General features: G+C 38.6%; 1 protein-coding gene across 2 annotated transcripts in view; it reads right to left on the minus strand.

The window, feature by feature from the left end:
- The window catches only part of ARHGAP32 (Rho GTPase activating protein 32), a 204,382-nt gene that overhangs the window by 82,475 nt on the left and 105,562 nt on the right, over positions 1-16,345 (minus strand). The gene's annotated exons all lie outside the window — the stretch shown is intronic.

Consider the following 16,345-nt stretch of genomic DNA (forward strand, 5'->3'; position numbering starts at 1 on the left):
CTAAAGCTAACGTAAGATGTAAATCAACTATACTCCAATATAAAATATAACCTAAAAAAACAAATAAATAAAAATGTTCCTAAAAATTGTCTTTGTGGCATATATCTACACTAGCACAACTACAGAACAGCAGTAAAAAATAAAATAGTACATTCATTCTATAGCAGGCTTTTATGTCCTTGATGTATAGCACAAATATGAAAGGAAGTTCAAGTGGGCCTCAAATGACAGTGTGACCAGTGGTCTCAGAGAGCAAAGGGTCCATTACGGGGACTGCACACTGGCTGCTCAGGCAACAGGATGGGCCTGCAGACATGTTTTATTTCAGACTCACCATGTAGGTCTGCACATTGGATTTTATTTTATTTTTATTTGAACCACAGCTAGCGTTTAGAAACTGAATGATTTCATATGAAAAAATACAAATTTCTGGCTCCTGTTGAAAAATCTGAACCTCTGAACTACTGGACCCATATTCTCACATGGGCAACAACTGGCTGGAGCTGAGAAGTGACTATCCCTTTGAATGAGGCCTGTGTTCTCCAAGAGTCTTTGTCGCAGAAGCTGTTACTGATTTATTTTCCATCGATATCTAGGTGGAATGTTAATTATCATTCATCTTGCTACCTGCTTTGTTATTTTTTTACACTGTACTCACTTCACTTATTCACTCACACATCTGTTCCATCTAGGGATGTGCTTTGCAAACTCAGCTCCAGATACAGACAACCCTGAGTTCAAAAGTGCCACTAACTGGTTACATAATGTTGACCTACCTACCTAATTTTGCATCTGGAAAATAGGAATGATATAAAAACACCCATTCTCAAGTCTGTGCATATTAAATGAGATAATGCATTTAAAGTGTTCACCAAGGTGCATGGCACTCAGTAAGCACTTAGCAATCATTACCTATTATCATAGTTAATATTATAAGAAAATAAAGTTGATGAGAATATATTCTCTACTTTTAAAAGGAGTATCACTGAAAGTATTAAGAAAAAAAAAAAACAAAAACCTCCTGGTATTAAGTAGGAGAAATCTGGAAGATAACAATCATTCTCACACTAGCCAAAACTAGCCAGATTAACTACAAAATGAGTTCCTTGAAAATTGAAAAGAAACCTACACAAGCTAAGTTGCAAACAGTGACGAAAAGACTTTCCTGAGATAGAAGAGATTCCTATGGATGTGCCTGGATGCCTGGCAAGGATGCTGGAGGATAAGAAACCTGCCTTAGACAGGTTAGGGAGAAACCTGCCAAACCTCAGATGACTGCTTGTGGACTGGAGCGAGGAACTAAAATTTCAAAGAGCCCTGTGTAGCACACAGTCAGTCCGAGGCACTCAGCAACAGACTCCCACAGGTGTTCAGGTATCAACAAGTAGATCAACACACCACCGGCGGGGCCAGGGCGAGAGAGCAGGAGAACCGAGAGAGAGATGAGCCCGTGTGTGACGCGTGTAGAGCCTCCCCAAGCACAAGACAGCTGAGCACTGGAGATGGAGAGAGGGCAAGAGAGCTGAGGCCCCTGAAACACTTAACAAGTAGAGATTGGAGGGGCATAGAAAAGCTGAGAGAAACCCCACTGGGGCAACGCTGCGTGTAAGAGTATAAGGCAGCTCCATGCTAGAATGAGGGAAGGGGAGGCAGAAAAAGCTGGATAGCAACGAGAACTAGCAACCAGAGGGGCTGCTCTCCCTCAGTTCACAAAACTGCTGGCTTAACAGTAGAGCACAAACAGACCTCAACGATTTTCAATCTTCCCTGCTAAAACAAACAAACAAACCAAAAAAACCCTCCTGAATCAAAATACTTAGAAGTAATGATAAACAAAAGCAAAGTAAAGTTGCCAAAGGCCAGGTCTATATCAGGCTTCCCAGGTGGCTCAGTGGTAAAGAACCCGCCTGCCAATGCAGGAGATGCAGGAGACTCAGGTTCGATCCCTGCATTGGAAAGATCCCCTGGAGGAGAAAATGCCAGCCCACTCCAGTATTATTGCCTGGGAAATCCCATGGACACAGAAGCATGGCGGGCTACAATCCTTAGGGTCACCAAGAGTTGGACACAACAGAATGACTGAACCCAACATTACCACAAGGTCTAAATCAACCACAGATCAGCTTGACTCTGCTCACTCCAAACATGACTAACACACCCTAATACAACAATCTAACAGAATGGAAGAAGAAGGGATAAGCCCATTCCTGGAGGTAAAAATTATTGATTTTAGTTTCTACTATCTCTTACATATTTGGCATTAAAAAATTACAAAATATACACGGAAGCAGGAAATTGTGATCCATGGTCAACAGAGGAAATAAGCTAAGGGACAGACACAGAAATGCCCCAGATATTAAAATAATAAAAAGAATTTAAATTAATTATGGTAGAAATTCTAAAATTTAGTTTGAAAAGATACTATGTAAGAAAGTAAGAATACACAGAATTCTAGCAAAGACTGATCTGCAAATATATGCAAAAGAAAATGCTACAAATAAAAATTATGATGTCAGATATTAATGGCATACTGAATACAGTAGATGAAAGAATTACTGAACTTGGAAACAAATCAACAGAATGTATCCAAGCTGAGGCAGAGAGGAAAAAAAGAATGATCACTCAATCAACAACAGTATACTTGAGATCTCTGAGACAAGCAACATGTACAACTGGCGTGATTTGAATGGGACAGAGAAATATCTGCTGAGGCAAAAGACAAGAATTTTCTAAAACTGGTAAATGATATCAACTAACAAATTCAAGAAACAGTGAACCTCAAGTAGGATCAGTTTCAAAAGTCACAACAAGGCATATCATAATCACACTTTCGAACAACGAAATAAAGACAAGAATCTTGAAAGCAGACAAAAAAAAAAAATATATATATATATATATAACTTTAAGGGGAAAATAAAGGTGAATTCTCACCAGAAGTAAGAGAGCCCAGAAAACAAACAGAAACAACTTTAAAGTGCTGGAAGAAAAAGCCTGCCAAATCTGTATCCCATAAAAACAAGCTTTAGCAATTTTAGGAATATAAACACATTTACAAATGACAACAGCTGAGACAATCTGTCTCTAACAGATTAGTGCAACAATAAAAGCTAATAGAACTTCCTCAGATTGACGGAAAATAGTACCACACAAAAACCCAGAACTTCAGGAGGGGATCAGCAACATCAGAAAGGGTAAGTATGTAAGTAAATATACAACACCTAAATTCTCGATAGTAACAGACAGCAGAGGTTTGATACTAACTTAGCAGTTTTGAGAAAAGAAAATAAATGAACCTAAGTTTTATTCAAACCTAAATATACAAGAGAAAAGAAAAAAGCATTTTCTGATGAATAAAAGCAATTAATTCCCATCAATACATCTTCAACAGACTTCTAAAATGTATCCTTAAAGATGAAAAAGAATTCCAGGATAAAGAATAAGGTAAAAAGCAAAAATACTGAGCAAAGAATTCAGCAAGTAAGTATTGCATCAAAACAAATCTTAACGTGTAACAAAAATGGTGATTAATTATAAGAGATAAAGAGATGAAACTATAAATCCTAAACAACACAACCATGAAAGACAAGAAAGGGTAATTCCGCTTAAATCATTCTATCTGGTACTGCTTGAAAGAAGAGTAAAGAGATTGATGAACTTTAGACTAAAAACTAGGTGTTCATGTTAAATTTGGAATGATAACCACTAAAAGGACAGAAAAACCCTCTTCAGCTTTCAAACAATAAAGAGAGGGGTAAAAAATTTTACATGTCAATACCTGTAACAGAATTATGAATAGAAGCAAAATCAACCTTCCTAAGCAAAACCGAAGCAGGGGGAAGAAGATGAAGGAGAGAGCAGATTTCCAAATTAAGGCAAGGAGATGGGGAAAAGCAAAACAGAATAGTCAAACGGCAGCAACAAAGCGGTGCAGGGGGCAGCTACAAACTCTAGTACCTTCACAGAAACATGAGAAAAACAAGGAAAAACTCTCTTGTGAGAGTGAGAACCAGCAGAAACTCATGAATCTGTTCAGGGTGAGACACATGCACACCAAAGACACACGAAGGTCCTGAGCTCTAACCTCTACGTCATCTTTAGCTCAGGCAGAGATATGAGCCGCTTGGTTAAGTGCTGAATGGACACTCAACATGAAGGAAATGTGCAAAGACTGGAGAAGTAGATTTCTGTTTGTTTTACTTTTTATTTTTAGCTCCTGGCATTCAAAGGAATTCCCTGACAAAACGCTTCTGGAGCCTGTGCTCCCTGCAGTGAAAGTGCAAAGTCCTTACCACTGGACTTCCAAGGAAGTCCCAATTTTGTAGATTTTAAATAAACAATATAAGACACACTCAGAGAGCTTAAAGAAACTACAAAGAACTAAAGGAAAGCAGGGAAACAATGTATGGAAAAAATGAGCCTATCGATGAAAAGAAAGAAAAAAAAGGGAGCCAAACACAGATTTGGGGGATGACAAAATCGCTACCTAAAATGAAAACTTCACTAGAAGAGAGCAACAGCAGATTTGGGCAGGAAGAAGAATCAGGTTACTTAAAGAACGGGTAAATAAAAATATACAGTCCAGGCTCCAGTGGTTAGGACTCCACACTCTCATTGTCGAGGGCCCAGCTGCAATCCCTGGTTAGGGAACGAAGATTCTGCAAGTCACTCAGCGTGGTGCCACACACACACACACACACACACACACACACACACACACACAGATACACATACACACACACACACACACAGATACACAAACACATACAGAGATACACACACAGATATACAGTCCAAAGACACAGACACACACACAGATATACAGTCCAAAGAAGAGAAAGAAAAAAAGGGTGAAGGAAAATGAAAAGTACCTACGGGACCTGTAGGACATCATAAAGAGGACCAAAGCAATACATTATTGGGATTCCAGAAGGAAAAAGACATAAGGAGATTATCTGAGGAGTGATATTAGGAAGATGGACGGATAGAAGAACACCAACTTTAGACCCCTTCACAAAAATAGGTATTAGCAACTATCCATCCAAGTTTTTATAGTTATCACAATGGGATACAACAAACCAAGTGAAAGATGAGTCAAAATGGGGGTAAAATATTTACAATACACATGGACAGATTTTTAAAAATAGAATATATAATGAAAAAAATGAAATGGGTGTTTACCTACCCTAGTATCTTGAGAAGTATCTGGAATTTAAGTGGGGATTAGTAACTATCTGATAAATGGTTGAATAAGCAGACACAGTCTCACTGGAATAAGGCACTTATTTTCAAAACTGAATTCATTCTCTTTGCCTGTATAGTCTCTTCTTCCTCTTGAATTCCCAAAGTGAGTAACATAGCTACTCCCCCAGCTGACGGACCTAATTACCCTAGAGCCCTCTATCACCTCTTCCTCTGTACACATCCTTTCTTTCATATTCCCAGGGTCAAGATCTAACCTATACCTTTAATTCATTATTCTCTCCTATCTCCCAAAACTTGCCTCTCAACCCTGCTCCTGCTCCCACTTTCCACTGCTGTTTCCCTAGCTCTGGGCCTCCCTGCATCTGATCCATACAAACAGACTCGATGAATAAGTAGAGTGGTCTTCTGATTTCTTTCCACTTCTTACTACACACTGCTCACGGTAGCTTCTCAAAATTCCTCAATACTTTGTCAGTCCCTACTAAGAAACTAACTTAAAGCCAAAGTCCAAACACCTTAGATGAGCCCTGAAGGATGGCATTTCTCCAGATTATTTTCTAAACCCTGTTTTCCCACCATCATTCTAACCCGTCCATCCCCTTTCCTTCCGGGGACGTTGGTCTGTGGTATTTCTCCTGGTCTAAAGGCTCTTCACGTCTATCTGTGCATATCCAAAACCTGTTCAGTCCTCAACAAAGCCTTCCTTGAATGCCACAGGAAATAACCTCTCCTGCCTTTGAATCCCTGTAAGAACTCCAACAATCTTACTACTTTTATTGGCATATTGCTTACTTCCCCTGAGGAAAGACTCTCTTATCTACTTCATCACTGACACTCAAAGTACCTGCCACAGACAAGGCATTCAGTAAAATCATTCTGAATCAATTGTTTGTAGTCATTAACACTTCTGCTACCCACAAGTCTCAACACCAGGATGTTTTACACAGTACATGAAGCACATATACCTAGAGTATACACGCCATGAAAGATGAGGCTACATTTACCTATAGAAACTTATGACAGGAACATAATGATTTATTTTTACTTCCTTTGACTTAATCTCAATCCTTTGCCTATAAGAAAAAGAACACAGAATTTTCAAGTCCCATCTTCTGGATTTCTTACAAATCTATTTTTGGAGTTATTTTTCCTATATTCACTTTTCTATCACCATGGAAACCAAGCTGAAATTAGTGTTGGTTAGGATCTTTAAAAATACAACTCTATTCAGCAAGCCTTCAAATGTTCAAAAAGTCCTTTCTCTGCATGGAGAACGGAAATCAGCGTAAAGTTGTATAAAAATATATCACCCCACCCACATAAAAACCATTCATCAAAGTTTAATCAACAGATTGCAAACTGAGCAAAGAAAGAGTTCTTTTCTTTTTATTCATCTTTTATAATGCTATTATGGCTGCAGTTTCACTATGACATACCTGTGTAGTTTGTAAACAGTTTTCCTCACCTCCATAGACTGTAGTAGACATGTAAACAAGAAAAATAATTTCTGTTGCATGTGGTCTGCTCACACCTATGATCAACATCCTAATATTCAACACTGAAAATACGTCTTCAAAACTACTGAGTTGAGAACACCACGTGGAAGAATAACTCTATATTTGAGATGTAGCTCTATATTACTTTTTAGGTGGGTAATAAGTGAAGCAAGTTCTAATTTCAGAACATAAGGCTAAAATCAATGAGGCAAAATCTCAATTCAAATTTCTTAGGAGAAAGCTAGAGAACTACATGCATCTTAATAAACGTAATAGTCAATTTTTCCTTCCAGAAGGGGAAAAGAACACTGTTTCTGCAGGGGAGTACCAGAAGAAGGAACTGGTTTGCTAATCCTTAAACACCAGAATCACCCTCAGCTCAACAAGAGTTTCCCAGCATGAAGAATAAATGGAAATAAGATTAAATGACATAAGAGCAGAATCACAGTCTCATCTTGTAGGTGCTCACTCCAAAATATATATTTGTTGGGAAACAAAGCTTCATGAGTATTTTCACATTGCTATATGGTCATTTTGAACAAACAGACTTCAGCACTGAGGTTAAAGAAAGACTGAATGGGAATCCCCGAATGCCAGAGCCTCTGGAGAAAGTCTTCTCTCTTCCCAAGTCCAGATGTTTGTAAAACAGACATCTTTGCTGCTGCTCCCAGAGAGGGTGCGTTTACTTTCCAGAGCAGAGTCCCTCCATCCACCTCCAGAAAGGCAAATGGACAGAAGTACCAGCTATCCAACAGAAACTCCAAATTTCAAAATTTCAGAGTCTGTCTCTCGTGATACAAAAACCCACTGTCCACATGAGGTATACATCTAGTTCCTATTGCATCACCTCATGGAGAACTGAGGCAAAAAGAACCAACACGAGTTACACTGTGAGGTTATAAAAGGTCTGATTTCTGATGCGGAGACTTCACGTTTTTGTTACAGAAGGAGAGAGATTAACCCTGACAAACTGGCATGTTAGCCTCTAAGTAGAGAAACATCTCAGACTCTTCACAGTTTCAGACTCAGTGAACTGCATGTGTAATGTGACTCCAGCATATCTATACATCAACCAGTTTTACACACCTACCTTCTAAACTGGACAATCTCAAACCAGTTAAAATCCAGGACTTGGTTGATGGCAGCACTGATAATTCACTATGTCAACTCTTCATTTCAGATCTTCCCCTCAAATGACAAAGACTTCTAGGCATAACAGGAGGTATTACTAGAGAATATGTAGAAAAGTAGGGTTGAAATTTATATGTTTTGGTTTGAGGGAGAAGACTCTCTGGTGGGGATAGAAATAGTAAAATTATCACGGCCTTTGTTTCAAATGGTTATATACAAATAATATAAACTTCTAAATAAGATAATTTTTAACTGGAAACATCTACAAGCTAAATCTTGAAATTGAAAGTAGTATTAAGAAGATGGGGAAATAAGCACAATGTCTGAAAGTCACACAGATAGGTACCAAAACTTCTTGCTGGTACATGTTTCTATAAACGTCAACGGCTAAATTTAGAGGAATTCTTAACCAGGAAGAAAACTTAATCTGTTTCCAAAATAATCTACTGAAACTGTTAAATATTAGATCAGTATACCATAAAGAAAGCTGAGCACTGAAGAACTGATGCTTTTGAATCGTGCTGTTGGAGAAGACTTCAGAGTCCCTTGGGCCTGCAAGGAGATCCAACCAGTCCATCCTAAAGGAAATCATCCATGAATATTCATTGGAAGGACTGATGCTGAAGCTGAAGTTCCAATCTTTTGGCCACCTAATGCGAAGAACTGACTCTTTGAAAAAGACCCTGATGCTGGGAAAGACTGAAGGCAGAAGGAAAAAGGGCCGGCAGAGGATGAGATGGTTGGATGGCATCACCAACTCAATGGACATGAGTTTGAACAAGTTCCAGGAGATGGTGATGGACAGGGAAGCTTGGCGTGCTGCACTCCATGGGGTCACAAAGAGGCAGACACAACTGAGCGACTGAGCTGATACTGAAATACTGAAACTGAAAATGTGGGATCCATATATATGATCCTCAATGCTACTATTCTATAGGGTAAAATACAATGATGTGTTTTCTCTGGTTTCCTTTATTTTTAAACCACAAACCTTATAAATACATTACAATTTCAATATTCTAACCTATAGGTTTAATTCTATCTGAAAATGGAGCTAAATTTTTAAATCAATTAAAATTACAGAAAATGCATCTGTTATTTTAACATGCTCTATTTCACAATTTTATATAAGGCTAGTATTTATATTAAAAGAAATATAACATCTAAGTAAACTGATTACTAGATCACCAAGAATATAATCAGTACAGTCTTTCTTAAGAGGGGTAGTTTATCACGAAACTCCTTATAGTTATAAGGCTTCCTATTTGCAAAGATTTTCTTTATCCACTGCCCCAGTCCTGATACCACTACCCTCAGGTCATCAGGAAAGTATTTCTTTCTACATTTCATAGATTATGGCCTGATTCACCAAAGTTCACTTATAACATTTGCCATTCTCCAAAGTTCTTTAACATTTATTAATTTCACCTCACTTAACTATCACAGTACTCTGATATTTTTGAAAATGTGTTTATCACTATTTCACAAAAAGGAAACCGGCCCAGAGAAGTTAAAGAACTTACTTAACAACTCACAGGGTACACTGTACTATTAATCATCAACTGCTATACCTTCAAATGCACTGAAGATGTAGGCTATTTCAAAATTACGGTTTATTCCTGCTTAAGACAGTGGTTTTATCAGTGTATCCTTTTCTAGTACTTTCACAAAAGAATGTTCAGAATAGCTCTACAGCCTTGATTCAAACACAGACCCCCACCACTTAGCAGCTGTGACCTTAGGTAAGTTCTTAAACTCCTTCTACCTCAAGTTCCTCAACTGAAACTGTTATGAAGAGTCAATAACGAAACAGTACTTAGTATAACTTAGTATACTTGGTATAACATCTGCTTCACAGAAAGCATTCAATAAATACTAGCTAGTATTTTTTATTATAATTCCAATTATTTCATTTAAAATAAAAATTCAGGGCCTTTTAATTTGTTTATATTTTATATTTTTACTTTTCAACATTTCTACAGTTGGATCAAACTCTACGACCTTTCCCCACATTCTCAGTATCAAGGCAAGAATATGTCTGCTGATACGAACGAGTCTGCTGACAGAAAGTGTTAACTGAAAAAAAAAAACGCACAACCTAGTTTTAAGAATGACACCACAGTAGCATTTCTGAGTCCCATGCATAGCAGCTTTAGCAGAGAACCCTCAGGAGACAAGTATTAAATTCATACTTGTTCTGTGCTATATTTCAGTCAAAATCTGAGCTCTTGCATTCGGGTTAATTTAACTTAATCCTTCATATGAAATTGAATAAAAAGAAACATTAATTCACAGGTTCAGAATTTCATGTGCAGAGGTGCCTGGCAGGTTGCAGTCTATGGGGTCACAAAGACACAAGACAGGACAGAGTGACTAACATTTTCAGATAACTAAATAAGGGAATGTAAACCACACATATCCTATACACTAGATGGCGCTGTCACACCAAGCACAGCAGAGACTAATGACTCAACAGTGGAAAGCTGAATAAACTACACGTGGCAAGAGATGATTTTCCTTCTTACTAGAAAACAGCTTGTGAATGTGAATAAATCTTTCTTTTTTGGACAAAGAACTTGATCCACAAAGAGAAGTGCAATAAAGATAATAAATTTTACAGAATTTAAAATGACCTGCAGTTTTAATTAATAAGCTCTTTCTAGTAAGTAGTTATCTTGTTTTTTCTAGTTTCAATTTCTTAACGAAATTTACAACTTAAATGTCAAATTCTGTAGTTTACTCAGGGAGAAAAATGTCCAAACTCAAATGCACTTATTAAAAAACAATGGCCAAAAACAAACGAAGTATCAAAAGTATCTATAAAATTTTATTTATCTAAGAAAAAAAGTTTGCTTAGGATTTAAGCTAATAAATAATAGGGAGAGAGAAATGAAGGAGGGAGAAGACAAAAAGTCTCAAGTTGATGAATAAAATTCCAAGTTGGTTTCTTGATAAGACCAAGCGTTAAGAATATCTGTACACAACAACTTACACCTGCAAATATGAAGACCTACATTAAATGGACACGTTTCTAAGAAAATATAGAAGATAAAAACCAACCTAAGGAGAAGGTGATGGCACCCCACTCCAGTACTCTTGCCTAGAAAATCCCATGGATGGAGGACCCTGGTAGGCTACAGTCCACGGGGTCGCTAAGGGTTGGACACAACTGAGCGACTTCACTTTCACTTTTCACTTTCATGCACTGGAGTAGGAAATGGCAACCCACTCCAGTGTTCTTGCCTGGAGAATCCCAGGGAGAGGGGAGCCTGGTGGGCTGCCATCTATGGGGTCGCACAGAGTCGGACACGACTAAGGCGACTTAGCAGCAGCAGCAGCAGCAAGGAGACACTGACTAGACCTACAAAGAAACCAATGAACAAAACCAGACCAATAATCTAGACTAGACCAATAATCAAATTATATCAATAAACTGAAATGGTACAGATTAAGCCTCCTGAAAACCAAACAGGAAAATTCTAAATTTTCAAAGAACAGGTAATTCCCATTTCTACAAATTATCTCAAGACATTTATTTTTAAAAGGTCATGGGGCAGTGAAGTTCTCTAACTCAGGTTAGTGAACAAGTACAATATACAGACCAACATCATTAATGAACACAGATGTAAAAATCATAAAATCCTGATTGAGTAAAAAAGGGAATTTATTTTTAAAATATATAGCCTGGAAGTAGGGTATGTTCCAGGAATACAGATGTTTCAGCAACCTATTTCCGTGACTAGAGTAATGATTCTAATTGGTAGACAGCTTCCTCGTGCTCCATATGAACGGGGACCAAGAACATGACGTGGTACAGCCTCTTTCTGCCTCTGTCACTGCATCCTTTCACTTCTTCCCTTTGTCACATCCCCAGCTCATTTAAGTCAGAGCTCACAGTGCATCTCAGCTAGAGGGAACATTAGCTGTCATCTAGTTATTCTAGAGTATCCAGGAACCGTACTTCCTTTTCAGAATTGAGCAAACGAGATCAAGCATAACTAATAATCTCCACTGTGGTCAAGACTGCATGGCACAACGAGTGCCACACCCATTCCACCCCACGCCAGTATCCTTTTACTCCTCAACAGGACAGTGCCATCTTCTACCACATATTACAACTGAAGACAGTGAACTGATTCTTGAACTGGAAAGTCAGAGATAGGCTAAAATGAAAGTCACTCAGTTGTGTCCGACTCCTTGCGGTCCCAAGGACTACACAGTCCATGGAATTCTCCAGGCCAGAATACTGGAGTGGGTAGCCCTTTCCCTTCTTCAGGGGATATTCCCAACCCAAGGATTGAACCCAAGTCTCCCATATTGCAGGCGGATTCTTTACCAGCTGAGCCACAAGGGAAGCCCGAGAATACCGGAGAGGGTAGCCTATCCCTTCTCCAGAGGATCTTCTGACCCATGAATCAACCCGGGGTCTCCTGCATTGCAGGCGGATTCTTTACCAACTGGGCTATGAGGTAAGCCCTAAGGTCTGCTAGAATTGAGCTGAAGTAGGATTTGAGCATAGCCGTGCAATCTAAAGTATTTATTGTTGTTGTTCAGTCGTTTAGTCATGTCCAACTCTCTGCAACCCCATGGACTGCAGCACACCAGGCTTCCCTGTCCTTCACCATCTCCCGGAGTTTGTTCAAACTCATGTCCATTGAGTTGATGATGCCATCTAAGCATCTCATCCTCTGTTGTCCCTTTCTCCTCCTGCCCTCAATCTTTCCCAGCATCAGTGCCTTTTCCAATGAGTCAGCTCCTTGCATCTGGTGGCCAAAGTACTGGAGCTTCAGCTTTAGCATCAGTCCTTCCATTGAATATTCAGGGCTGATTTCCTTTAGGACTGACTGAATTGATCTCTCTGCTGTCCAAGGGACTCTCAAGAGTCTTCTCCAACACCACAGTTCAAAAGCATCAATTCTTCGGCGCTCAGCTTTCTTCACAGTCGAACTCTCACATCAATACATGACCAGAAAAACCATAGCCTTGACTAGACGGACCATTGTTGGCAAAGTAATATCTCTGCTTTTCAATATGCTATCTAGGTTGTTCATAACTTTTCTTCCAAGGAGTAAGCATCTTTTAATTTCATGGCTGCAATCACCATCTGCAGTGATTTTGGAGCGCAAAAAAATTAAGTCTGACACTATTTCCACTGTTTCCCCATCTATTTCCCATAAAGTGATGGGACCAGATGCCTTGATCTTAGTTTTATGAATGTTGAGCTTTAAGCCAACTTTTTCACTCTCCTCTTTCACTTTCATCAAGTTTTTTAGTTCCTCTTCACTTTCTGCCATAAGGGTGGTGTCATCGGCCTATCTGAAGTTATTGATATTTCTCCCAGCAATCTTGATTCCAGCTTGTGCTTCTTCCAGCCCAGCATTTCTCATGATGTACTCTGCATAGAAGTTAAATAAGCAGGGTGACAATATGCAGCTTTGACGTACTCCTTTTCCTATTTGGAACCAGTCTGTTATTCCACGTCCAGTTCTAACTGTTGCTTCCTAACCTGCATGTAGGTTTCTCAAGAGGCAGGTCAGGTGGTCTGGTATTCCCATCTCTTTCAGAATTTTCCAGTTTATTGTGATCCACACAGTCAAAGGTTTTGGCATAGTCAATAAAGCAGAAATAGATGTTTTTATGGAACTCTCTTGCTTTTTCAATGATCCAGCGGATGTTGGCAATTTGATCTCTGGTTCCTCTGCCTTTTCTAAAGCCAGCTTGAACATCTGAAGTTCACGGTTCACGTATTGCAATTAATCTTTACATCTAAATTATTTTATAAGCAACTGTGTCTTTCCATCTAAATAAAATTGAGAATCAGAATTTATAACATATGGGATTAAGAATAATTATTTTCATTTTATAAATCAAAGCCTTAAAGTTAAATATAATACTATCAGATTTTAAATATTTAGGGGACAGTGACATTTTCTAGGATACAATGGCCTATTGCAACTACAAATTCTCCCTGAGGAAGAAAAAGAGATATTAATATGAAAACAAGAAATCTGTACGTCTAAAATAAATTCAACAAATCAGAATAATAATTTTAAAAAAAGGTATGCAACTGCAGAATGTCCTGCCACTGGGACATATTATTAGACAACAACTGAGTCAGTCATTTGACAGGATGAATACTTGTTAGGATAAACCAGAGGTGCCAAGTCCAAGGTTCATCACCTCTTCCAGACACATTTTACTAAGTTTTCCCACTTACATTCTCCTCAGAACATATTGTCAATCCCATGTTAAAAGTAAGTAAGGACTCTGAGAAGGAGGATTCTGGGAAGATGGTGGAGAAGGAAGCACCAGGAATTTCCCAGATTCTGGCAGAATCTGATACAATTATTCTGCAACTCTGGAGTCCACTGGAGGCTTGGGACTTCCAGGGGAAGGCTTGGAGGATAAACTGTGGTGAATCGTGGTCCATCTAGCTCTCAGCACAGCAGCAGCTGTCTAGCACAGGTCCACAGCACATACCACATACACTCAAGGAGCAGCCTGCAGGCAGCTTGTGAGAACCAGGGTGGGCAGAAGGACCCCAATCCCACAAATGAGAAGGATCCATGCTCTGAAAACTGCTGCTCCAGACAGCAGAGGTGCCAACAGGCAGACAGTCATTGTTGTTACACCCCCATATTGTTGGAAAACCCTCCCCCACTGCCTAAAGCCACTTCCACAGAATTTTAAAGGCCAGTGCTCCTCCTTTCCCTTCTTAATTTTTATTTTTCCTTTTTGAGGAGCCAGACATAGATTCAGACATTCTAAAGCAATTGCATATATGGGGGAAATTAGGAAGTGACCACACACAGGTCCATGGGGAAGTGAAGACTCAGGAAATACCTGAAGAGACCTTAAGTTTAAACATCAGGCTAGTCCTTGGCACACAGTGAGCCAACAAGTTTTAAAAAATAATAATAAACAAAAACAGAGAACCTTAGGGAAAAGGGAAAATCAGATTGCTAGAGCTGCCACATTACTATATGCATGTGACTCAGTTCAGTTCAGTTACTCAGTCACTTTGCGACCCCATGGACTGCAGCACGCCAGGCCTCCCTGTCCATCACCAACTCCTGGAGTTTACTCAAACTCATGTCCATTGAGTCGGTGTTGCCATCCAATCATCTCATCATCTGTCATCCCCTTCTCCTCTTGCCTTCAATCTTTCCCAGCATCAGGATCTTTTCAAATGAGTCAGTTCTTCACATCCAGTGGCCAAAGTACTGCAGTTTCAGCTTCAGCATCAGTCCTTCCAATGAATATTCAGGACTGACTTCCTTTAGAATGGACTAGTTGGTATGTGACTAGCTGCTTCTTGCTACTTTTAAGATTCAAATGTCCAAATCAACAAAAAACCACAAGGTACACAAAGAAACAGAAACTATGGCTAGTTCAAAGCAAAAAAATAAACCAACAGAAACAATCTGTAAAAAAAAAAGATAGTATATCTATTAGGAAAAGACTTTATGCCAATCACCATAAAGATGCTCTCCAAAACCAAAGGACAATGTGGAAAAAGTAAAGAAAATGACATATGAACAGATGGAAATACCAACAAAAAGAAGTTTCTAAAAAGAAATTCTGCACCCGAAAGCACAATAACTACAGTGAATATTTCACAAGAGAGACTTAAGTGCAAATGTGAACAACTAGAAAAAGAATCAGTAAACCTGAAGATAAGGTTTGCTCAATGGAAATTACTGATTTTGAGGCATAGGGGGGAAAAAAAGGGTGAAGAATAGTGAATAGAGCCTAAGGGACTTGTGGGAACCTCAGAATGAGACAAACAAAGGGTAGAGAGAACATTTGAATACTCACTGAAAACTTACAAAACTTGATTGATGATATAAATATAAATAGCCAAGAATCCCAACAAACTCCAAGTAAGATGAACTTCAAGAAACCCACACAAGACATATTATAGCCAAACTTCCAAAAGCCAAATATAATGAGAGAATCTTAAAAATCACAAGCGAGAAGCAACTAGTTACATATGAGGAATCTTCAATGAGGTTATTAGATTTCTTATCAGAAACTTTGGAGGCCAGAAGGCAGTGGGCCAAGAAATTCAAATTTCTAAAAGAATAAAATTGTCAACCAAGAATACTATAACTGGCAAACCACCCAGCAAAAGTGAGACATAAAATAAGACATTCCCAAATAAACAAAAGTTGAATAAGTTCACTAACATCAGGCATATTTTGCAAGAAATTCTCAAGGGAGTCCTGCAGGTTGCAATGAAAGGTCACTTGGTAAGAATTAGAAAACATACAAATAAAGACCTCAGTAAAGGTAATCACATGGGCAACCACAAAAGCTCGGAATGTGTAACAACACTTTATGACCAGTTTCTGTTTTCCACATGACTTAAGAAACTAATACTTTTTCAAAATTATAAGTCTAAAAGAGAGAACTGGAAATTTAGTCTGTAACCCTACATTTTGTTTTCTACATAATTTAAGAGACTAATGTATTCAAAAGAATTGTTAGTTTATGTTTTAGAGCACACAATGTAA

This window comes from Capra hircus, chromosome 29 (genome assembly GCF_001704415.2).
Source record: "Capra hircus breed San Clemente chromosome 29, ASM170441v1, whole genome shotgun sequence".
NCBI classification, from domain to species: domain Eukaryota; kingdom Metazoa; phylum Chordata; class Mammalia; order Artiodactyla; family Bovidae; genus Capra; species Capra hircus.